Source organism: Canis lupus, chromosome 21 (assembly GCF_048164855.1).
Source record: "Canis lupus baileyi chromosome 21, mCanLup2.hap1, whole genome shotgun sequence".
Classification (NCBI taxonomy): domain Eukaryota; kingdom Metazoa; phylum Chordata; class Mammalia; order Carnivora; family Canidae; genus Canis; species Canis lupus.
In genome coordinates, this window is record NC_132858.1 from 37,970,713 (window position 1) to 37,995,417 (window position 24,705).

Sequence of the window (24,705 nt, forward strand, 5' to 3'; positions counted from 1 at the left end):
TAGTAGATCTTTGGTGAATTGAGGGTCAAGCTTGTGAACGAAGTGTACATGGCGCTAGGCAAAGAATCAGATGACCTGTATTTATGTCTTATCCAGCTCTGCCCTCAGGTATGTTGGTTGGTCTCACTGAGATTCAGTTTTTCCACGTTCCATAGGACAATATTGTCTTTGACTCTTTCAGATTTTTTTTTTTTGAGGCATAATATAAACTATTCAATATACGTGGAAACTTTTTTGGAAAACATAAAGTGCTAAGCCAGGTAAGGAGTTTTCCAGATATGCTCACATATATTGAATTTATGCTTTATGGTAGTTGCTAGATTTTCTTTTTAAAACAGTAATAACTTTACTAGTTTTATTGCAGTACTCTTCCCAAAACATTTCCAATTATTATACGCTCTTATTACATTGAGGCTTCTCCCCACCCACCAGTGGTTAGCGATGTGAATGGAGGTAGAGGTTGTAAAAATGTATAATGATGCAATAGAAATATGCAGGTAGAGATGAGTGTTTAGATAAACGTATTTGGAACTGAGTACTGTAAAATGCTAGATCTAAGAGCAGTCATTGACTTAAAATCCATCTGTGAAAAATGTTTATTGACTTTCTCAAATGTGGTAACAGTAAGCTTTTTTTTCTTTAAAATCCTATAAATAATAATGTGCTGTGCTTTTATCAGTAGGTAGCAACGTAACTAGGTAATATAAACTCACTTTCCAAATGTAAACAATAAGCCTTCAGAAATTATTTAATTGACATTGCGATAGCTTTCTAAAAATTGTCTTTGGCCACTTTAATTTCATAATAATATTATCACATTTCTCATTGCAGCTCTGTGGACACAAACTGTCTAGAGCATGGTAGGATCTTCATATTCAGTAGCTATAATGAGATAATTATCTATTTTATCTTTGGATTGAATAGTCTGACTTGTTAGAAATGAGGGCACAACTTGAGGCAGTTTTTATTTTGTTTGCGTAAGTTTTCCTTCCACCAGTAGCATTTTAAATATATCCAAAGACAGAGATCTCCTAATCATTTATTTGTCTGAAGGACAGTTACATTTATCTTAACTTACTTTATTTTCCTGTTGATATCAGTTGTGGCAGGCAACTCAGTTGCATTTCCCAGGTGACTTCAAATATTTCTACATAGTTTGCTGTGAATGTACTTTTTTTCATTTATGAGAAAATTTAGGATAGTGTGGATTATATAATATGGAAAACTTTTAAATGATTAACTGTGTAGTGATAATAAAAAGAAAGCAATGAAAAATGCTAACGTAGTCAAACTATATTACCATTGCAAGACTGTTGGTTAAGAGATGGGTGTGGACAACATTTTGCTACCTTATAAAGCCTTAGTTGTCACTCTTCTATGAAAGGACAAAACTGATTTTTGGCCTGCACTTTGGCATTTGTTACATTGCAAGTCAATTTTGTAGCAAACTACTGAATTTTCCTCTTCTGCCTCTTATACTGTTTGAAACCATCTTACCCTCCTACATGCCATGCTAGCCACAACTCTTAAAAACCAAACATAAACACCCACTGCTATTCATAGAAATTGCCCAGAACTCACAGCTTTTGTGTAGCCAATTTGTACTTGTTCTGCCACTTTACTTAATTTTGGACCTTTGGCCCTGTCACTACACCTTTGAACTTACTTCTGGACCTTTGGATCTGTTGCTTGTTTTTATGGTGTCCTGCAGTTCAATCTTGTGTCTGCAGTAGCTCTTGGCTTTGCGATCCACCTTGGCTCAGTGCTCCTGGGCTGGATCAATCCTGATGTACCCCTATCTTCTATAGTGTCTCAAACACAAGTAATCTGTGTCTGCCCCTAACCTTTATAGTTTAACATGGTTGCTTTTATTGCCCTGCTGGCTTACATGATTTTATGTAATGCATAAATGTTGGGGTGCTTTGGTGGCTTAGATGATTAAGTATCGGACTCTTGGTTTCAGCTCAGGTCATGAACTCTTGGTACTGTTGGGCTCCATCCTCAAAGGGAACTTTCCCTCTGCCCCTCCCCCACCAACCCACATTCTCTTTCTCAAATAAATAAATCTTAAAAAATAAAAATAAGCAAATAAAGCTTAAAAAAATAAAAAAGGGTGCCAGAGTGGCTCAGTGGTTGAGCGTCTGCCTTTGGCTCAGCACCCTGGGATCAAGTCCTGCATTGAGCTCCCCACAGGGAGTCTGCTTCTCCTTCTGCCTGTCTCTGCCTCTCTCTCTCTCTCTCATTGTCTCTCTCTCTCTGTCTCATAAAAAATAAATAAATAAATAAATAAATAAATAAATAAATAAATAAATAAATAAATAAAATATTTAAAATAAATAAATAGAGGATCCCTGGGTGGCTCAGCGCTTTAGCGCCTGCCTTTGGGCCAGGGCATGATCCTGGAGTCCTGGGATCAAGTTCCACATCAGGCTCCCTGCATGGAGCCTGCTTCTCCCTCTGCCTGTGTCTCTGCCTCTCTCTCTCTGTGTCTCTCATGAATAATAAATAGAATCTTTAAAAAATAAAATAAAATAAATAAATAATGAAAGGAAAAGAAAATGTTAACCTAAGACTCTGTGGTTATAGTCTTTAAACCTTTTAGGATTTTCTTCAACACAAATTGCCAACTCAAATTGCTCAAAGCAAATTAGCCTTTTTATATCATTGACAATGCAAACTGGTGAATCTCCAAAAACCACTTCTACTTGGCTTCAGAATGCATTTTAAACTTTCATATAATTCACTTTAAGTACAATAGTTAGATGGGAAGTAACCCTCTTAATGTGTCATGAAAGCCTAGGAAGTTCTTGCCCGGACAGTCTCCTCAGAATGGTCTCCTTTGGAGATTGACATGCAATAGGAGTATTATTTATGTCTGTGGCTTTCAGATTATCCATGCTGGGTATAGAATTAAGAAGCAAAGTTGGTGTAAAGAGGAATATTTTCACTAAGTAAGCAAGCAATAAGATCCACTAAGATAATGCAAAAGCAGGACATCTGGCTTGACAACAGATCTTGTGGAAGACACTCAGAAATTTTCATGGTTTATAAGCTTATGTAATCTGACTACTTAAAAAAAATAAACTCAGTATGCATCAGTCTAGAAAAATTTAAAGAGTATGCTTTCAGTTTACCACTTTGGCCATTTAAATAATTTACTAAAGTAATTACGAAGGTAGCTTTCGGGCAGCCCAGGTGGCTCAGCGGTTTAGCGCCACCTTCCGCCCAGGGCCTGATCCTGGAGACCCGGGATCAAGTCCCACATTGGGCTCCCTGTATGGAGCCTGCTTCTCCCTCTACCTGTGTCTCTGTCTCTGTCTCTCTCTCTCTGTGTGTCTCTCTTGAATAAATAAGTAAATTTTTAAAAAAATAAGGTAGCTTTCTAGTGAACATTCCAAAATGGATGTATAAAATATATTCATTTGGCTAAGCAAATGATAAAAATTATATATTATACAGGGAAGTATTATTTAGATATAGTGGAAAAGTGCATGTGGAGTCAGATGAGCTTCATTCATAATGTCAGGACTGGTGAGCTCCCCATACTGTGATTGGTATTTGAGCTTCTATCAACTCAGTCTTGAAATTCATTTTGCAATAATCATTTAATTTATTTATTCCTCTATTTCAATCCATAATGAGTTAAGAGAGCTTACAAAGATCTATACAATTTAAAAAAATCAATTTTGAAAGAAAAATAATATAAAAGGTACCCTAAAAGCATACTTAGAAAACTGTATAATTGCAATATGTAATTTATATAGTCCTAGAATTAGATCATCAACTTGTCTCTAAGGAAACTAGACATTAAGAAAGGATGATTAGTTACAAGATCCACAATGGTCATGAGTCAAAGCAAACTGGTGACTCTGAACACACTAAATGCTAACAATTTTCTCTCATGAGTCCATGGAGGGGACGTAGAATAGTGTAATGGATGACGTCAGCATCAAGTGTCACAGAGCTGCTGTTACTTAGTATTTTTCTTGGTGTAGTCCAGTGGATCATACAAAAGTGCAGCTGAATAAAAGCTCTTATCTGGAGGATCAATATCATGAAATCCAGGTATTAACAGTTTTCTATTGGTTTGACTGATTCTAGGAGTATATTTTAGAGTATCTAGAAGAATATATGCACTATGTATCTTTCCAGTAATCCCTTTACAAATATTGTTTTTCTTGGCTAAGCTTTTGAAATGTATCGAACAGCCATAAGTCCAAGATCATCCTTCTGACGTGTACCTGATGTACTGGTGCCCTTATTGCCAGTCAAGTGGAGCATTAAATGCTTTATCAGCTGAGTGGAAGATAGGATTGATTCTCTTATAAAAACTGAGGTGCCAGAAGACAGGTGCCTGAACAAAAGGTCATCTACTTTCTGTTCTGAGGAATGTCAAGAATGAACCTCTAGAGAAAGCATTAGCAGGATTCCCATCAGAAAATGATTTTCATTCAGTTCATGGTAACATGCATAAATGGGCCTTTATTAAAGGATATAGTGTCCAAATTGGTATCATTGTGTGTAGATTTATTATACCTGGTTTCATAGGCCATAAGAAATTTATAGGAAGGTTTACATTTGGTAAAATTCTAGGTAGTCTTTCTCATTTTACTTGTCACTTCCATAACAAGATATCAGCACCTTGCAGCCAAAATCAGCAGGAACATACATATCGTTGAACCAATGTGGGTTCATTGACTCATCACAATGAGGGAAAGCTCACACCTACAGGGAACTGTGTGACATCTCAGTAGGAAGCCTTAGAATTTGGTCTTCCAAGAGATGTTTTTTAAGAGGGTTCAAGGAAGTGAGAGTTCTTTATAGATTAAATACTCTGAAGGGCAGGGATGATTTTCTGACAGGGTTTCTAAGTAATTCTTACGTAGAAGGTGAAAAGATGAAGCAAGGCTAAAGCTGCAATAGGAAAGATACAGCAGAGAGTGGTCTGTTTTTTCTCTTGATATCATCAGTCATAGAGAGACCTTCTCTGAAGTTGGTGTGCTAAGAAATTGTTGATGTTTGGCAGAAGAACACCAAGGTATAGCTGTCAGTTCCAGGCCAGCACTTACCAACAAGACCTAATTGATAGCTCTAGGTTAGCTTTCATCTGTCATCTTTTCTCTCTCACACACAGTCCAGGAACTTTTGTTTACCAGGAGACCCTGTTAAACTGGTCCTTTATAAAGGGAAGCCCACTTTTGTAGTACAAGATGCTAATAAAATATTTTTTAAATTATCAGCAATTATTTACAGAAAACAAGAGGGGAAACCTTTTTCTTGAATTAGTTGATGCTTTAAAAAAAAGTCCATGGATCATAAAGGGGCACATAAATTTGGAAAACGATCATACTCTTTTGGCAATCTCATCTTACAACTTGGATTAAAAATAAATTATTTCTACTTAACCCAACATAGTCATTCAAATTTTATTTGATAATTAGATAATATCTAAATCAGAGAAGAAAATAATAGTCCCATTTTCATTACTGATAAAACCGTATCTCCAACACCATATTCAATTCTATTTAACAGTACATTTTAAGAATAAAATAATGACAGCAATTTTGAAATATCTAAAGCTGCATCATGCAGAAGAACCTGTAGACTTACTCTATTCTGTTCCAAAAGCCAAAATCAGTATCATTAGCTTTATGTAATAGGGAACAAAGATTTCTGTTCAGCAGTAGGAATAAATGTCTCATAATTAAGAACTACCCAGAAATGGAATGGGTTACTTAATTATATAGTGAAATGTCCAACATTGAAAATGTTAAAAACAGAGGCTGAATGAACACAGAAAAAGCAGACATAACTGGAACATCTGGAATGAGAGTTTGAACTACATGGTTGGTCAAGACCCTCTCTGACTCTGAAGGCAAAAGCAATGAGTAAGAGAATGGAGTTAGAAAGTTAGTAAGTTACCATGATCTAGGGCAAGTTAAAGGCCATCATATTAGGGTTCCAGAGAACCCAATACTGGAGATGAGAGAAAAGATAACCTAAAAGGTGGAGGCAGTCTTGGTTCCCTAGTTTCTAAAATCAAGCCATTGATATGTGTCCTCTACTGAGCATGCAATTAAATTAGTATGACCACTGGGCAGAAACTCTGCTCTTCACCTTTTAATACTTTAGGTGTAGGCAATAAAAATAGCATTTATCAGTTACTTAGTCATGACCATTGCACCAAGTGGAATGTTATGCAAATAAAATGTGCAACAACTCATATAATATCCTCATGAGTCTATGGGAAGGGTACTATTATTATCTCTGTATGTTTTATAAATGTTATAGCATGCTCAGGGTTGCGCAGCTACTATGTGACAGAGCCCAAATTTTAACCTTTGTTTGTCTAAGTTGTGGTCTTCATTCTAGGTTATACTGCTTCTAAGTAGAAGGAAAAATGAGGCTCTAATAAAAAGACCATTCTTTTCTATAAAGAGAAAGGATGTAGGGGGCCACAGTTGTTGGCAATATTTGTTGTTGTTGTTGGCAATATCTTAATCATCAAAATCAAATGTTTAATTTTCCATGCTTAGAGAAACGCCAAGATCAGATTAAATGTAATAGAGATACTTTAGCATTAATAGAAAAAAGATGATTATGCCTGTAGACTTAAATATCTTTAAGGTTTTCTTTAATGAGGAACATTATGTTTTGATGTTACCTGGTGAACTGTGTGGGAGTGGATCTTCTGTATTCAAATTATTTTAAAACCCAAGGATCTCAACACAAATATTGTATTATAAGTAGTAGTTGTAGTAGTAGCCATAGTAGTAAAAGAAATGGAAATAGTAATAGTAGAAATAGTAACAGAAATGAGTAGCAAACATCCCTGAAGTACGTATGAGCCAAAAAACTTATTAATGTCCATTTCATTAAATACTCAGAGTAGTTTTATCAAGTTGGTCATAAACCAACAAATGTTGAAATATGGGCTCAGAGAATTTAGGGAACTTGCCCAGCTGACATATCTAGCTGGCTTGAGAGCCTCTCATGAAAACCTTGGGCACCCAAATATATAAACTTTTTATTTGCATAACTTGAAAAGGTCAATTAAAGGTATATTGGGGAAAATGCGCAATACAGCATTAAATTTTTTTGTTTATTTTTAGAATAGAAGCCCCAGATCCTAGGGAGCAGCTGAACTTCAAGCTAAATGATTTATCAGCCTCATAAAGTTAATGTGTTTTAGATTTTTCCTTTGGGAATAGTGACTATAAACATTCATATAAATAAAATAATAATCCAAATTTTAATATTTCCCAGTTAATCAGTCTCATGTTGACCAAATTTAATGAAATGTATTAAATAGTAACATGTTCCACACAAAGCCATTTTAAAAATTGGTCTGAGTATTTAATTTGGTGGCTGCTAACAAGTTTAGTGGAGTGGACAAAATACCCTTACCATGTATTCAGCCATCAATGTCATTAAATAGTGGTTTAGCAATTTACTGCTGGGTAATGATCCAGGGCATCACGATAGCTCTTCAGATCTCTCAGGTAAACACAGTCTGTTTAAATTAGTGTTGCATGAGAATAGGACTATTTAGCATGACTTAATTTAACGTAAGATAATGAAGACACATAATTTCAAGTTCCATTACTCAACTGATAAAACCTAGATTAGAGTCAAAACAGATGTCTGGTTGGGCCCCTGCTCTCTAGAAGCTTAAAGTCTACTGGGGTTGCCAACATAGTAGGTAAGCAGGCAGTCTTTTTTTTTTAATATTTTATTTATTTATTCATGAGAGACACAGAGAGACAGGTAAAGACACAGGCAGAGGAAGAAGCAGGCTACATGCAGGCAGCCTGATGTGGGACTCGATCCCGGGACTCCAGGACCATGCCCTGAGCCAAAGGCAGGTGCTAAACCACTGAGCCACCCAGGGATCCCCCAAGCAGGCAGTCTTATAAGTGACAACGTAAGTAATATAAACAGCCCAGGATACTAGGTTCTGAAACTAACATACAGAAACAGTATTCAGGTCTTTATTTTTGTCAACATATGTTCATTGAGTACACTTTGTGTTCAGTGAGCAGTTGTACAATGTGCCCTCTAGACACACTGTACTCCTCAGATTTTTATTGTGCCTCTGAATAGCCTGAAGGCCTTTTTAGAATGCATATTCTGATTCAATGTGTCTGGAGTGGGCACGAAAGTTTGCTATTCTAATAAACGAGGTGATGCTGATGGTGCTGATCTGCAGATCACACTTTGAAAGGCAAGAGTATTAAATTGTCTTAATAAAATCTTTTTTATCATTTCTCATTAGAACCTGCCACATCTTATACATACACAAGGATATTTAGAGAGACTTTAGTTAGATATAAATATATCTCTACATCTATCAAGCACAAAACTACCAAGTGACATTCTTGCTACTTGCCCAAAAACTTTTGGCTGTTCCCATCTAAAAACACCATTTGAAAAGGCTAGAAGGCAGTGGAATATCTCCTTGCAGTCAGTGTCCTGACTCTTGTCTAAAACTATCTACCTTAGGGCATGAGGTAATCATGAGTTCCTGACATAGAAACCTGTCTTTTAGAAATTACACTGAAACCACCGACTCATTTTGTAGCACTTGCTGAACACCTCTCTATCGATAATAACTTTTAGTCACTACCAGTTTAGGCCAAATTGGAGCCAATGACCTTTAGGTGAAAGTTTCATATTCTATTTCCAGTCCCTGGAGCCATCAAAGACTCCTGTTGGAAGAGTTGTAATTCATGAATTTCAGCATGCTGCCTCTAGCCCAAAGCACAGCAATTGTTTCTTGAAACTAACAGTCACACATAGGCTGTCTGTTGCTCGTGACATAAATTTAAGAGACTGATGGAAAAATTTGGTTTAAGTTGCTTTTTTTTCCCCTAAGCAATGCTTTAATTGATTAATACAAAACTCAAAACTTACATGAGCAGTTATCTACCTCAGTTAGTGACAATGGATTCCTAGTATATCTAAATAAAGATTTATCAACACTTGTTTCTTAAAACTGAACTTTCAAACATGAAGTAGGCTTTCTTTTCTGAGCATAAAAATGTTGTCAGGGAAGATGACTGGAGACCTGTGTGTGAATCACTGAAGAAGAAGACCTTTCTGTGTTCTCATCTCGTTTCCACTGTAATAGGGACATGGCGTAATGAGGAAAAAATGATAGGCTGGGCCTGTGGTACTGTTTTCATTTAGTATTCATTCTTATGAGGTAATCATCTAAATTAGTGAGGATTTGCCCTTTTATGTGGAGGAGAGAGCCTGATCCAAATGGCCTCATAAAAAAGGAAATTGCTGAATGAAGTCATTACTCTAATTAGCGTTAATGCTCCCAATATTAACAGTATACCTTTTTTAAAAATGACGTTCAATACCTTCCAACCTACCGCAGTGAGTAGTGGTCGTGGCCTGAGTGCCAGATTTAATTGTCCTTTCAATATCAATTTAGACAGATCTACTAATAGGGTCGTGTTATTAGATAAATGCCTTTGGTAATAGGAAAAAATGTCATTACGGAGCTGGATTGAATAACTGTTCACTGTGATGAGCAGTAAACTATCAAAGCTTACTCATTTATGAGGCCTACCTACCTATTCATTCGGAGTTCTTTCTCTTATCTACGTTCATATAAACAATATCATTGTTTAGCTGATGGAAAATGTTGAATGAAGCTTTCTATCCTCTTCCTAGAATATTTGGTTCTGTATGTAGGTCAAATCTCTGTCCATTGACCTCCAAATTACTGCTCAGATTCTCTAGTGTTGAACGTTTTATTAAATTCTACAATTAGGCTTATCAGTTTAGGTTTGTAAAATGATTTTATTTTTGCTATTAGTATTTCAGTTTTAATAAAACCTGATGTGTATTTGTCATTCTCTCTCTCTCTCTCTCTCTCTCTCTCTCTCTCTCACACACACACACACACACACACACACACACACATTCTTCTTCCAGTCTTCCAACTATCTCCCATCTCTCTTATTCCCCTTCAAATCTATTGCCACATAATAGCAAAAATGAATAGCCATTTAAAACATTTAATAGAATCATGATTCCTCTTTGTGAAACTCTTCCCAAATCCCTTGACTTAGCTGACAAGGCCTTGTAGGATTTGCTTCCTGCTTGTGCTTCTCGTTGAATCCTGCACCTCTCCTCCTCGCCCTTTATGTTTCAGTGATGCTGACTCAATGATAACTCATCACTCCCTACATATGTCAAACCCTTCTGTCCTAGTGATCTTTTTTTTTTTTATTTTATTTGTTTATTTGAGATTGAATGAGTGAGAGAGAGCCAACGAGAGGGAGAAGCCGGCTCTCTACTGAGCAGAGAGCCTGACACAGGGCTCGATCCAGGGAGCCCTCGGCTCATGACCTGAGCTGAAGGCAAATGCTCAACTGACTGAGCCACCCAGGCTCCCCTGTACTAGTGATCTTTTATTCTTTGGGCCATAACTCTGTTCTCCTGGCTTTTCATACAATGAGTAATTTTCTTTCTTCTGGTCTCAATTTAAACAGTACTTCCTCAGATAGACCTTTGTTACCCTGCTTAAAGTAGGTTTCTCTGTGACTATTTCTTACAGTCCTCTGTCATGTCCTTTACTTATCTCTTCATTTGGTTAATTTTAATATCTTTTCTCCTCTGGACTCTTAAGTTCCCAAAGACAAGTACTTTATTCATATTGCTTATTTACTGGGCACATATTAAATGCTCGATTAATGAGTCTTTTAGTCTATACCTGGAAGATTGTGTCAGTATTTGATTATTACATAGACCATCTGGTGGCAGTCCACATCCTGGGAGCCAAATCCACTCTAATGCCTATTTTTGTACAGCCCACAAAATAATAAGAATGGCTTTTATATTTTAAATAGCATTAAAAAAATCAAAAGCAGCACAGTATTTTGTGTTACCTGAAAATCATAAAATTCAAATTTTAGTCTCTAAAATACTGTTTTTTTTGGGACCCCAGACATGCCCTTCATTTATGGGCTGTGACTGCTTGCATACTACAAGAGCAAAATTGAGTAATTGTGAAGAGACCATATGTCCTGGAAACCCTAAAATATTTACTCTCTGGCTCTCTACAGGAAAGAGTTTGCTGACCTCTCATATAGACAGATTTTTTTTTTTGTAAAGAATTAGAATTTTTTTGTAAAGATCTTATTTTTTTAGGTAATCTTTACACCCAACAAGGGGCTCAAACTCACAACCCTGAGATCAAGAGTTGCATGCTCAGGATGCCTGGGTGGCTCAGTGGTTGAGCGTCTGCCTTTGGCTCAGAGCGCGATCCCAGAGTCCCTGGATTGAGTCCCACATCAGACTCCACATCAAGGGAGCCTGCTTGTCCCTCTGCCTAGGTCTCTGCCTCTCTCTCTGTGTCTCTCATGAATAAATAAAAATTTTTTTAAAAGAGTTGCATGCTCTACTGACTGAGCAATCCAAGCACCCCAGAATTTCAACACCAAAAACACTTACATTGTCCTGAAGCAAAAAAAGATTATTTGGAAGAAAGAATGGTAAGAGATTCTAAAATAGGCTACTTGAATCCTTCTTATTCTAGCTTGACTTTCAAAATAAACCCCATTTGATTGGTCTACCTGACCTTGAGACAAAAGCAGTGGATTTTGAGGAAAAAAACAGTGGGTTTTCAGACTTCAGTGTGCATCAGAATGAGCTGGAGTGACCCAGGCAGCAGAGATTCTGATTAGATGGTGGAGGACTAGGGCCTGAGAATTTGCATGTCCTGCAAGATCCTACAACAAGAAAGAGCAAGAAGGATTGCATCTTTCTTTACAGAATGTGGGTGTTTTGTCAGTGTGAGAATTCATTTACTCAGTATTGACTAGATGTCAGTATTATTCTAGATGCTGTGAAAACAAAGCTAAATGATAAATAGCTTCTTTTAAGAAGCCAAAATTCAGTGCTATCCAGACATTAAATAAATAATTACCATAAAGATAACAGCTATAACAAGAGGTAGAAACAAATTCTGATGGGGGCACCAATCAGTTCCTGAATATCTATAAAAACTTTTAAGAAGGAAAATTAAGACTTAGAGAATTCTGTAATGTTTTAAGAAAGAAGTCTATATGTCACTTTGGTTATGCCAATTCACAGCATCTCTTAAATCCTGAGTATTGGGTGCAAATTTAGAAGTTCTGTTCAATATTTCTTTCAAGGAGAAAGAAAGGGAGGTCATCACGGAAAGGCTTACAGTCCTTCAAGCAAGTGGCTAATATTAGTTCCTACCCAAACTTTATTCCATTTGTTTTCCTCCTCTGAAAACTAACCAAATCTTATTGTTGTCCCCATGTTCATCACCTCCCAGTAGCCAATTACAATCAGTGAACCTCTGCAATAAATCCCTCATTGACTTGAAGACTTTCCCTCTTGCCCGTTCTAGTCCATTCTACATGCTGCAGCCTAGCAATCCATTTAAGAAACAAATTCAAATGTCTTTTAAAACCTTCAATGGCTTCCCTTTACTTTTTGAAAATTAACCCAAGACTTTAACAAAGCTTTTTGATCTCTAACTTCAGGGCTCACTCTGTTTTTGGCACCAACCATACTGTTCTCTTTTAGTTCTCCTAAAAACTATTCTTCCTCCAGAGTCAAGGCTTTGGAGATTTATTTCTTCAGCCTGGAATGCTCTTCTGCCTGTACCGCTTGAGATTTTATTGAGTGGAGACATTTACTGAGACATCACTTGAGTGATGCTACTCACCTTTCTCATCTTAGCATAGACATCAGTGCCCTGGCAAAGCTGTCCTCTCACTGACTCCACCCCCTTCCCTGCTGTCAGAAGGAAAGAAGGACTTACCCACACTAGTAATCAGTCTAGAAACGGAGGCCATACTGTTGTGGTACCAATGTGGGAGAAGGTCAGTCATCATGTTAAACCTGCCATCGACTATCTTGAATGCATTTAAATCATCAAAAAACAAACTTTAGATCTCATACCACATAGCCTTTGAGTTTGTGGAATATTAAAGTATTTTACAATGTAGATTATGTCTTGAGTTAAATTAGGAAAGCAGGAACTTATCTGGATGACTAGGTAGCAGAAATTTTGAAATTAATTTTTATAAGCAACTTGGTTTGTTTTGGGAGAAAATACACACACACATTAGTCAGCTTGCATATAGTTGAGCCATTTGATTTTCAGAGATGTCCTTGGGACAAGTTTTGGGAATAATAGAGAAATTTTATTTCTTATTGTTAGAAAAGCCACATACATTTCTTTAAAGATCTGTGCTGATTCAGAAATATTTTTGGTTCAGATTGGGGAAGGGGACTGGGTGTTCAATCATAATTCATTTTTCCCCCTAACTATCCTAATTTGAGCTCTTCTCAGAGTTCTTAAAAATACCACCACTAGATCTTTATAGCTCTTGACAGCTTGTAATTTTGTATTTGTTTGATTATTTTGATTACTATAAGGTATGTTTCAGAGGGGACTTGCTTGTTTTGTTCACCATTGTGCCTTGCGGTAATACATGCCTGACACATAGTGGGTGGCCTCTAAATATTTGCTGAATGAATGATGAACAGTTGGATGTCCTTCTGTCCATTACTCAGCTCTCATTGGCTTGGTTAGCTGATGAAAATCTCACCCTGCAGTGAACCCTTTTCCTGACTGAGCCTCTTGTTCGTCATGTGTCTCTTACTGTCCTGGACCTTTGGATTGATTCTCACCCTCCTCTTCACCCACTCTTATTAGTTATGGATGTCATTATCTGCCATCAGTAATTGACTACTTATTAAGTCTTGCTTTTTTCAGAACTAGGCTAGGAATTGCAGCATTATGCGATCTAAACATTATCATTTTGACATGTAATTAACATAAAAATGATTACGGGGATGCTTTATTTTTTTGCATACTAAGTCTTCAAAATTTAGCATGGATTTTATACTACAGCACATCTCAAAGCAAAACTGGCCACATTTCAACTCCATCAATGGCTAGATGTAGCAAAAGCCTGCGATATTAGGCAGTGTAACTTCTATGTTATCAGCTATTATGTGATGACGGATGGCCATATATGCATGGCTTTGGCCAGAATGTCATCTCAGGGATTGTTTTAGAACTCTACAGCTTCATGGGAAGATACATCACATGTATCTAGTCCTTGTTGCTCCTTGTTCTAGTCCTCTTCCTCTTCTTCATTTTCTACCTATTCTTCTCTTTATTTTCCTCTTCCTTTTTCTCCTTTTTTTTCATTTCTTTCTACTTCTTTTCTGAACTTTTCTTGACTCATATCCTTCCCTCTTTTTTTTTCTTTTATTAATGCAACAATTATTCGACAATAAACTTGTATTTCTGCAGGGTGCCTGGGTGGCTCAGTCAGTTAAGCATCTGCCTTCGGCTCAGGTCATGATCCTGGGGTCCTGGAATTGAGCCTCTCATGTCAGGCTCCCTGCTCACTAGAGAGCCTGCTTCTCCCTCTTCCTCTATCTCTCCCCTTGCTCATGCTCTCTGTCTCTCTCTCAAATAAATGAAAATCTTTAAAAAAGAAAATAAACTTGTATTTCTGGTACTTTCATAATTTACTACAAATAAGGAAGATCCTGTGACAGGCAAAATTATAATGTAAAAATTCGAGGAGTAGGGGAGGTCCACCCCAATAAAACATACATCTTTAAAGAATTAATGGTTGGTTTCTGGCTTTTTAACCAGGAAGTGCCAGTAGTTCTGACAATTTTCTTTGTGAAGAGATTGATTTTCATAGGTCGTGTATATATTGATTCAGAGAAAAAAAAATCTGTGTTATTATTGTACAGACCAAGCCTTATAGTTAGATACCAAGGACTCTTATTTTCTTTAGCCTTTTTGGTTCTCTTGGCTTATAAATTGGTTCTATGTACATCTAAATTCCACCTGCTAACTTTAGCCATACTCCAACACTTAGGATTTATGTCCGTAAATGTCTCCCACAAGATGATCACAATGAAAATGCTGACTCTAAAGAAGTCAGAAATTTTTAAAGCATCACGTGGACTAAAATATAAAGTTGAAGTGCTTCGTATATGGCCTTCCACAAAGTAATCACAGTTCACATCCTGTGGGGATATATTTAAGGACTATCTAATTCACCAACAGGGATGGATGCAAATGAAAGGCTTGGAACAAAAATAGAAATACTCTGCAGCCACAACCACCTTCCCAAAAGGGAATGTGCAAAGAAATAGAGAGTAAAATGACAGTTCTTCACATTTATGTCAGGAAGGCAGATGAGTCCAGGCTCTCGAGTAATTGAAACTATTGGCTACATTTTAGTGCCATTTTCTATTTTCAGTTCAGGACTTTCTAATATGATGGTGAGGAAATATAACCTGGTCATTAGAGCCTTTAAATTTTTTTCATTGCAGAACTTTGGAGATGAGTACTTCAGAACTATGACCCAATTCTGTCATTTCGCAAACAAGAAAACTAAGGTTTAGAGGAGTTTAATGCTTAATCCAAGATCTTGTAGGGGGTTAGCGATAGAACCTCAGTTAGAACCCAGATTGTCTACTGTGTGCAGAGTTCTTTCCACTATACTAAGCTTGGAAAAATCCAACAGACAAATTCTCCAAGGAGAAGTAAAATTCTTTCATATTGTTTTTCTGACTTTTATTAGCAACTGAGGATTAGAAATTAGATGTTTGGTAAATTTCTTTCATCATTAACCAACAATCAAATTAAAATTAATCACAATTTCCCTGGGTATTGTACTTGTAAGACAGTGACAAAATAAAGTCTTAGAGGTCTCTTAATTTCTTAGTAATCTCAAAGTATCACAGTTAATAGCACCACTGAGAGAAGAAAGTTATATGACAAGCCATAAATGTTGTCTGAGAAAAATAATATTGTCCTTGAAAAGTGCAGGTTCTCTTATCAATTTTTGAAAAAGTAAATTTAATCGAGATAACTATCTCCAGGCATCCACTGAGCTTTGTATAAATGCCCATTTAAAAATTCATTAAATTTTCATGTCTACTTTTTTATTTACTGAGCTGTGAAGTGGCTGTCTCTTTCGCACTGAGCTCACTAGACACCTTAAAAACTTTAAACAGTTAATTGCAATTAATAACACAATTGAAAATGATTTCTGCTCATGGTTTCCAGACATGTAAATTTATTACTAAGTGGAATCATAGTATAATTTTTTTCACAGTGCTGTTTTCCAAAAATCTTTGACATTTTGCGTCTGTTCCCCAAAGATCATCACATTTACCCACTGAGTGCCTGGGCTACTCAGAAAAACACTTCTTTTGTGTTTCTTGATAGCATCCAAGGTACTTCTGAAAATTTGTTCGACCACTGAATTGACTAGTTATAGCCCAAATTTCATGATTAACCTTTTAGTATATAGTTTTGAATATTGTTAAAATACAAGCATTAAATGGGATATCTTATGCCAATGTTAGTCATCAGTATTTTCATTTAAATTAGTTTATTAGAGTGTTAAAACCCAGTCACATAAGACCCAAAAGAAATTGGAAATGGGAAACATATACTGTATAGAGAAAAAAGAAAATTTGAATGATTATGAACATGAGATATGAAAGGAGAAGCCAATTGAAAGAAAAGTGAGGCACTTGGTACCAAATAGTATGGATATTCAAAATAAGACTGTTACTAGAGAGATAACAAGAGAGAGGACAACAAATAAGAATAATTTATGTTTTAACATCACTTCCATGAGTCATCAATTCCTCTCTCTGTAGGTTGTGACTGATTATAAAGAGACTCTTTAGTCTTATATTCGAACATGAGAACAGGGTCCTCATGCAAGTTCATATTTACATTATTTACATGAAGCATTTGTGGTTGTGTTTCACCTCCTTTAACCTGTAACTTGATAATAAAGTCAAACGTGGATTTTTCAAGTTAAGACAAGATAAAGTGATAAAATGGATGATTGCGAAGCAGGATGGAAGAGCGTTGCTAGGAAATGTACATCTGTTTGGTGATTAATAATATTTTACATGTCCTCAGTGCAGCAAAGCATTTATATAAGAGAAATATCATTGACACAATGCCACTTGAAATTGTTACCATATTTTGGTGTTTATTCAGTTTTCTTAATCATTTAAAGCAGAGATTTCACTTTATTATTTACAAGAAAAATGAATCAGTCAAGTGATAATATGGTAATCTAAAATGTTATTGGTTAAAAGGAATTATCTGAGGCTATGATGTCCAGTATAGTAGCCACTATTCAGATATTGATATTGAGTCCTTGAAATGGGGTGTGTCCAACGTAGAATGTGCTGGAAGTGTAAGCTATACACTGGGTTTTAAAGACTTGGTAAGAAAGAAAGTAAAAATGTTGCATTCATAACTTTTATATTGCTCATATATTGAAATGATAATAGTTTTGATATATTGGACAAAGAAAAATATATTACAGTTACAATAACTTTCATCTTTTTTTCTTTTTAAAAAAGTGGATAAGTAGAAGAATTTATTTATTTATTTATTTTTTTTTTAAGATTTTATTTATTTATTCATGATAGTCACAGAGAGAGAGAGAGAGGGGCAGAGACACAGACAGAGAGAGAAGCAGGCTCCATGCATCGGAAGCCCGATGTGGGATTCGATCCCGGGTCTCCAGGATCGCGCCCTGGGCCAAAGGCAGGCGCCAAACCGCTGCGCCACCCAGGGATCCCAAGTAGAAGAATTTAAATTGCATATGTAGCTTATATTTGTGGCTCACATTACGTTTTTACAGGCAATACTGCTCTAAGGGATCTAATATTATTTAAATGCAATATGCTGGTGAACTGGGCTTGTACACTTTTTGATGTTGCTATAATTATAAATGTTCAAATGCTTTACTTTGAAAGCAGATGTATATTTGACATTGAGAAATTGCATATAATGTCCTTCTGTTCTCTTGAGGATTTCCTTGCATAACTTCTGTCCGTATGTTATTTGGCACAGGAGGGAAATGTTCTGAACTCTTCCGAATAATGCCTGAAGGGAAGAGTCACTAAAGAGAAGGGTATGTGATTCCCTTTAAATAAGCGAACCACCTACCCTCCCCAGTCTGGGAACAGTTACATTTGGCAAAGATTTATCTTGTGCCTGTCCACGCTGGCTAACATAAATAAATGAAAGTTTGGTCAGAATGACCAGAGGAAACCTACAAAAACTTGCAGACGAGTTTCAGAAAATGTTAGATGAAGTCATCTATGTGATTTTTGGAGAGCATTGATAGGCAATTGAAGACAGTAAAATTTAGAATGTTTGTCATTGGAGATCATATTGTGTTGTAAAACCAATAAACATTTAATTTAGAATAAACCTGAAATTCTTAGGTAGAGTTTGTTGCAGAATAATTCAACTTGGCATCTGAAAAAACAGAAACTTTCACATTGTTTGTACTACTGTCTCATTTAACATTGAATTTCTACAAAATTCAGCAATTTACTGTTCAGTGTAAGTATCAGTGACAAAATATCATTTGGGATGTTGTTCCTATCCCCAGCACATATGAGATTAATGCTCTTCTCTGCAAGAGAACAAGACGTTATCTTTTGAGTTCATGAAGTTTTTGCATCTTGGCTGGAGGCTACTAACTACATATGACATGATGAGGAAATGAGACCTTTTGGGGGGGAGACCAAAGTTAAATATTAAAGCTGCTTACAAAATAACTTCAAAAACCAGCTGACAAAAGCATTCTTAAGTGTGACGCTGAGTCTTGTTTTCTTTGGGAATTTTAGGACGTGCATTTTAGGAATTGCACTTTAGGACATGCAATTTTAGAAGAGGAGAATATTGTCTAGATTGCATTTACCAACTTTGTTTTGTATTTACAGAATTTCTAAAACACTAACTCTGTGCCCATATGACTGATTCTTGCCTTGGCTGACAAGAGTTTTGATACTAATTTTAACTCATTGATATCCCTTGTGTAATATATGAAACATCTTAAAATTTGAATCTTTTCATGATCTGTGTTTCTATAATAAAAATCTGAATCGTTGATGTGGATGAAAATGTTTATTTACAATTTGGCAAATTTTCCAACGTAATTAATTAATTATGAGTAGATCTCGAACTCTGAATGTTTTCTTTCTGTCTGATGCCAGAGTCAAATATTGTAGGTGTCATTAAGGAGGCTAAGTATCAAACTATTTGCTCCATTTATAAAACTATGTAACACAAATGATGAGATTCCCAACCTCTTAAATTTTGCCATACACTGTTTCCAGCACAAGGACAGATTCTCAAGCTCTAGGGATCCCAGTGATGGGCTGTGTTGTATGCATGCCTTAGAGTCCGTCCCTGTAAGCAATCATCTCTCTTCTACTAAACCATTATCTGAAATTGATTCTTTCTGGTTACCAAAAAGGGACTAAAAGCACTGAGAATATTGGGGAGAAATGAGGGTCAAGACTTTAATCTGTGAGGTATGTTGAAGACAAGAATATTATCTTTCTAAAATCCAGCTCCACTTGGGTGCAAAATGGAATGAACTATGACCATTTGATGTAAAATCTACACGTTATTATATACCCAAAGGACTGAAACAACAGAGTCAGCATCTGAGTATACTACTTAAAAAGCCAAATGCACTTAAATAACAAATCACATGTTCCCATCATGAAAATTGATCTTATTTAAAGGGAGAACATGTCGGAAATAAGTAAAAGCATTTCAAGATATTCCACTTTGGAGTATTGCATTTCCTCGTACCTAATATTAGTTTTCAGTGTCATTCCTACTTTTTATCATAGTATCAGAACTTACAGGCATAAAGAATACGGTATGCCTCAGAAAATACTATTTTGGTGGTGTCTATTCTCCTTCAATAAAAACCAGCAGTACAGAAAAGAAAAGAGTTTATAATTCATTGAAATAGTCTATTCTTTTTCGCCCTTGAATCTGCCATTAAAATCAATGTGGAAAAAACAAACACACACCTGGGAAAGGTCAGAAAATGGATCCAAACATTATTTTGAAAACTTAGATTAAGACTATTTGAAAAGGTTATTTAGTCTGATAAGAAGAGGAATAATTCCTGTGGTAGTCTTCAAGTATACCATGCGAAAAGTTATTTAGAAAGCTATTTTCAAAAAAAAAAAAAAAAGAAAGAAAGAAAGAAAGCTATTTTCATCTCTTATGAATGACTTAGGAATGGATCTGCATAAAAGTGGGTAATGGATTAGATTTTCCAGGGACACACTAGGCAAGCTTAGTTCATAACAATGTAATTATGTTGCCTCTCTTCCTTTACAAGAAATTAGTACACTGTCCATTATAAATGGGCATGTATGAATTTTTTATTATAAAACCAATTATTGACTTTAATAGAGTATTCTTTTTTCATATTTCTAGAAAGCTTTTCCATGTTTATGGTATCAGAAATAGGTGCATCCACCCTGTTTCACTCTTTAGAACTATAAGTTTATGGGGAAAAAAATCATTCTTTTAAGTGCTCAAAAAGCTGAGGAATAAATCAAGTTCCTCAAATAATTGTCTTTTTTCCCTCAAGCATTGATTAGAAAGAAGAATACGTAATGTATAGATAATCCTAATTATAATAGAAATAAGTGAGCAATTCTATGTATCATTTGATTTTGCCATCATATTCAATAACTAAAATCTTATATTAAATTTACATGAAACTTCTAATGAATACATCATTTTTTACAAATGCAGATGTATTCAGAGAAAAATAGACTAGAAAAGCCTATATCCCACTTCATTTCCGAAAAAAACACACATATGCTTGGACACATGCACACATGTACATTTTTGGAAGGGGGGTGGGAAAAAAGTCACCAAAAATGTCCCAACTTTATTTTTTGGTAGCAATTATTACCTTTCCCTTTAGAAAGTAATGATTTGTGTTTAATAGTTGTGGCTTTTTTAAAAAGATTTTTATTCTTAAGTAATCTCTAGGGCAGCCTGGTGGCTCAGCGGTTCAGTGCTGCCTTCAGCCCAGGGCCTAATCCTGGAGACCCGGGATCGAGTCCTATGTCGGGCTCCCTGCATGGAGCCTGCTTCTCCCTCTGCCTGTGTCTCTGCCTCTCTCTCTCTCTCTCTCTCTCTGTCTCATAAATAATTAAATAAAATATATAAAAAAGTAATCTCTACATCCAATGTAGGGTGGAACTTACCACCCCAAGATCAAGAGTCGCATTCTCTAGCAAATGAACCAGCCAGCTCTCCCCCTCCACACCACCCCTCCCCCCCCCCCCGCCCCCTCCATTGGTTGTGGCTTTGAATGAAGTTCTCTCCTGTCAGTTCTGGGCAGATTGCAAATTCTATCCCCGCCCCCCTTTTTTTCCCTCTTGGGAGGCAACATAATATTTTGAAGAGATGAGGTTCTTAAGTCATACAGGTTTTTCCACTTGCTTCATTTGTAATATTGGCAAACAGTTTAATTTTTAGAGCCTCCATTTTCTTTTAACTACAGAGACAGAATTATTTCATACATTTTTTGATGAATAAATGTCCAAGGTAGCCATCATATATTGAGACGTGTTCTGAACCAATCGCATTACATGTCCCTTTGTTACCATTAATCCTTATAACAGCACTGAGGGTAAAAGTTATTCTAGCCCCCATTTGATCCAGGAGTGCTTAGGTAAAATGTTTATTACAGTGCCCAGCTCAGTAAATTGTGGTGGTGGTGATGGTAGTAATAATACTAGTCATTGCAGTTGCTGCTTTGTCCCTGATCATCTTACAGCCCCATGTTCCCAGTTTAACCGAAGAAATTTAAGGATATAATGAGGTAGCCAGTTTAGGGGACACGGGATTCAAAGACAGGTTTATTTCAGCATGATCTGTGCCATTAAATGTTATGCCATTTTGTTAGGATATTTTGAGATTTTAGATTTGCTAAATGTTGGCACTGTGCATAAAGGCATCTCATTCTTAATGGGACACTATTTTCAAATTATATTTGAAAGTGTTTTGGTGTTCATTTTCTTTTGAAAACATGCTGATATGTTACCTAAAAGACACATTTTACCCTTAGCATATGGGTTTCTGTACACTTACATCAGGGAATCACTTCAATGACTTAGCTAACTGACTACCTGGCTAATTCTTCAACTTAGTTTAGGTATTTCTGGTTGCCTGGTTTTATGCATTGCATTTGGTATAATAGCATGTTCTTAGTAAATTATATTCCTCAAGTGTAGTAACTATATGGGTTATTTCTGTGCTTCTTCTAAATTTTTCTTATTATTGCTAATGAAGATAATCTTAACATTTTAACTAATGATTCATACAGTTTTACATCTAGAATTTAATCTGAAGTCTTATTTTCATAAATCAAATAGTAGAAATAGAATATTATTATATAATTTATAATCACATTATCTAGCAATATAAATTCCACAGGATCTGTTACTTCATATTTATTTTTAGCCTGAACTATGAATTTATTTATTTTTTTTAATTTTTATTTATTTATGATAGTCCAGAGAGAGAGAGAGAGAGAGAGAGGCAGAGATATAGGCAGAGGGAGAAGCAGGCTCCATCCATACACTGGGAGCCTGATGTGGGATTCGATTCCGGGTCTCCAGGATCGCGCCCTGGGCCAAAGGCAGGCGCCAAACCGCTACGCCACCTAGGGATCCCTGAATTTATTTCTAATTAATAAAAGGTTATGTTTCTACTTCAGGGAGATTTAAACTATAAAAGACAAGTTGGGGGAAAAAAAACACTGACATGTGATCCATTTTTCTCAATACTATATACTTAAAGGAATTAAGATTCTCAGAATACTACTAACAAGTATATTATTTATTGGGACATGTTGGTTATTGACTAGTTTTACTTTATGTTTATTAGATAAGCAGTTAAGTATTGAGATTTCATAGAAAGCATAGCAGTACACTGAGAATAGTGCAAGCCCTTAGGGATGCTGAAATATAATAATAATTCATAGACTTCTAAGAAGTAACTAGCAGTTTTTGTTTGCTCAGAATTCAGCAAGTACATTTAAAAAGTCTGATTCATTCGAAATGCTCTAAATTAAATTAGAAAGTAACATTTAGCAAAATGTGTATCATCCACTTTGCAGACTACTGTATAAAAGTTTTACATGTATAAGAACCACTTTACATGATGATATTTTTCTCTTGCATTTCTCTTACAACTGTGAATAGCCATGAAAATGAGCAATAGCATTAGTGTTACAGCTAGCCTTCAGAATATTCACTTAGTGCCAACATGAGGTTTACACTGCCATTAAAACCATTTCAATTTCACAGTTTATGAAGCACTTCCTCTTACATTCTTCATCTTCATAGTAACCCAAGGAGGAGGACAAGTGTAGTATGTAGATATTGGTCATTTCTGTGGGTCCAGCACCCCAAGACCATCCCCTCTTGAGGGAAAGCCCTGTGATGAGGATGGAAGGTAGGGCTCTGCCTCCCTCTCCTGAAACCAAAGGAGAGCAGCCATTCTCCAGCTCTAATTCGGCAGCTCACAGGCTCTCCCATGACTGAGACTCAGCCAATGAGACAAACCTGCCCGAGTGTTTTCTTGGAAATGAATGAATCAGCGCTCCTGAGGAGAGATTCGGCCTCGCTCCAGCCAAAGGAAAGGCAGGTGAAGCCTTTGCCCATGGCAGTGGAATCAGCTGGGCTTTCAGAGTCCAGGCCAAACAGATGCAACTTGCATGTTTTGACCAGACTCCTTTGTTTCTGCCCATTTCCCCCAAGATTGTTCAGCCTCTTCCCTTAACTAACCATCTCATATTTCTCTCTCATGTTTAACTTAACTATAGTAGATTTTGGAGGGCACCTGGGTGGCTCAGTGGTTGAGTGTCTGCCTTTGGCTCAGGTCATGATCCCAGGGCCTTGGGATCGAGTTCTGCATTGGGGTGCCCATGAGGAGCCTGCTTCTCCCTCTGTCTATGTCTCTGCCTGTCTTTCCCTGTCTCTCATAAATAAATAAATAAATAAATAAATAAATAAATAAATAAATAAATAAAACCTTTAAAAAACCAAAACTATAGTAGGTTTTGGTTATTGCCACCCAGAACATAGGTATAACAAGTACTGCTATTCCCAATATATAGATGAAGAAATTTACCCTCAGTGAGGTTAAGTAACTTCCTTGAGTTGTAATCATGTAGAAAAGCCAAGTCCAGAACCCATGACTTCCAGATCATAGGTTGTTTCTTTCACAACACACTGTTTTCCCAGCAGCCTTCAGTGGCCTCAACAGATAGTGAGACGTGCTTCCTCCTCCACTGCTTCTTGATTGCAGTACTTAGTCCCATTTCCTGTTACAATGCTTATCTGCTTGATGTCAGCAGTGCCTGTCTTCTACAACACACTGCTAAGCATCTGGAAGACAAGGATTGTTTTATAGTCATCATTTTCCCTCAAACATATATTGGAGTGCCTGGATGCAGAGTCAGTACTAAATAAAGATTGTAATGAATGAGTAGCAAATGAGTGCATAAATTATTCAATTAAATGAAAACACCAATGTGGGCTTGAAGCTGATGCTAAAAGTATAACACTGATTTTACAAAACACCACGATGTTCTTTACCAATCAAAATCTTAAACTATAAATAATTTCCTTAAATATATAAAGATGCTCACTTGGTAAGCATTGATTCCATGGCTACTATGTGTCAGGCTGTTATTACAGAGAGAAGTAAGAATTCATCTCCCCTGTTAAGAGGTCTCACAGACTGATGGGAGGAACAGATATTCCATAGCTCAGATCATGAGAGCTATG

General features: G+C 36.3%; 1 protein-coding gene across 12 annotated transcripts in view; it reads left to right on the forward strand.

Annotated features, from left to right (window-relative positions):
- MAGI2 (membrane associated guanylate kinase, WW and PDZ domain containing 2) overlaps positions 1 to 24,705 on the forward strand; it is a 1,329,894-nt gene that overhangs the window by 823,971 nt on the left and 481,218 nt on the right. The window lies entirely within an intron of this gene.